The following is a 1,926-nucleotide window of genomic DNA, read 5'->3' on the forward strand; positions in this document are numbered from 1 at the left end:
CTGTCCAAGGATTTCAGCCCAATGTCACTAGACCCACAGTGGAAGCCAACAACTTTGAATTAAAACCAGCGTGGCTCCAAATGATTCAACAAACCCAGTTTGTAGGTTCACCAACAGAAGACCCACACTATCACCTCCAGTGCTTTCTTGCCCTATGTGACACATTCAAGATGAATGGAATTTCTGATCAAGCAATAAGACTCAGTGCATTCCCATTCTCCCTTCGGGACAGAGCAAGGAAGTGGTTACTTTCTCAACCAGCTGGAACGTTCACCACTTGGGAAAACCTTTGTCAAGCATTTCTAGCAAGGTATTTTCCACCTGCAAAGACTACAAAACTGAGGCTTGAGCTCAACACCTTTAGACAAAATAAGGGAAAATCACTCTATGACGCATGGGAAAGATATAAAGACCTACAAAGGGAATGTCCACACCATGGCATAGAAGATTGGCTATTAGTGCAAAATTTCTATAATGGATTACTACCCTCTATAAGGAGCACAGTTGATTCAGCTACAAAGGGTGATCTAATGGAGAAAACAGTGACACAAGCACTTGAACTTCTATAAAGGGTTGCATACCATAATTATGAGTGTTCAAATGAAAGAGGAAATGCAAGGAGAACTGCAGGGGTCCTGGAAGTAGACGCTCTAAGCATGATAAATGCTCAATTTGATAAGCTCACAATGAAACTCGAAAGGATGCAAGCCAATGCAATTGGTACAAACAGTCAACATGAGGACAGCTATGGAGGAGGATACATGAGTTCAAAATACAACAATTTCAAGGAACCCTCCACAGAACAGATGAACTATGTGAATAATGGAGGAAACTAATAGTAGTATGCCTTAGAGCATATCATTTAGTATGTATCTTGTACATATTTTTGTTAATAAAAGGCATTTCCACTTTTCCATTTATATAATATATTTATGTGTAATAGAAAAGGTCCATTGATATTTTATTAGAAATATTATTCTTAAGTTGTTAAGAATATGAGTGACAATATTTCTAGCACAAAGTATCATAAATAGGTTCACAATCGAGGATACTTCATAATAAGGACATGACTTATCCAGAAAGATTGTATTCATGTTTGTTACCAAGTTATTTATATGAGATACAAATAAGATGGAATGATGAGTCTCATGCCATATGACAAACATGATAGGCACTTATAAATGATAAGTAGGCTGAACCAGTGACACTTATGACAAGCACATGGAGTTTACTCTTGTCAATGTTTTGTCATAAATCATATCAGTGCATATAATCTTTAGACCTGAGATAGCACAGTTATCTTGTATATAGGTAGTTTGACTTTGATACTGCTTTCATACTTGTACTGTGTATGGATATATGGGCATCTGTTGGCTCCTACTAGTTATATATGGAGGTAAGTGTTGATCAAGATGGAATCTGTTCCTCTAAGTAAATAGAGATAAAATCCTCTGTTCATTTAAATTGTTCTTGATGTTTCAAGTTCCTGGCCAGGACAGATAAATTTATTCAGAAAAGAGTTTCTGATGAGAAAATCTTTTTAATCAAGAACTGGAATTAAAAGAGAACATAATATTCATAGCAAATGGAGTTTGACATAAACCATGACTCCAGCTTGAGTTGGGATATTGTAATAGAGAGATTCTAGTGCATGGTAACATATGATTATAGGTTCATTTAAGGTAAACCTTATTACTAATTGGGTAGCCATGGCATGCTATGCTAGGTGTTAACCATGGTCTATGAGGTTCATAAAATGATTTGGAGAAATCATTTATGGTAAGAAAGAGTTCTGATGATATTAAGAGTTGATATCATGTCTCTTTGCCAATTAGTGATGAGCCTAGTAAGTCACACACATACACAAGTTATCACCTATTTAAATATGATTTAATTAATTAATTAAAGAGTTTAATTGATTAATTA

General features: G+C 35.5%; 1 non-coding gene across 1 annotated transcript; it reads right to left on the reverse strand.

Annotated features, from left to right (window-relative positions):
- Positions 1 to 335: 335 nt before the first annotated feature.
- LOC131169839 (small nucleolar RNA R71) lies at positions 336 to 442 on the reverse strand. The gene has a single exon (XR_009140767.1). It is a non-coding gene; the product is annotated as a small nucleolar RNA R71 (small nucleolar RNA).
- Between the last annotated feature and the right edge of the window lie 1,484 nt (positions 443 to 1,926).

This window comes from Hevea brasiliensis, chromosome 1, assembly GCF_030052815.1.
Source record: "Hevea brasiliensis isolate MT/VB/25A 57/8 chromosome 1, ASM3005281v1, whole genome shotgun sequence".
Lineage (NCBI taxonomy): Eukaryota > Viridiplantae > Streptophyta > Magnoliopsida > Malpighiales > Euphorbiaceae > Hevea > Hevea brasiliensis.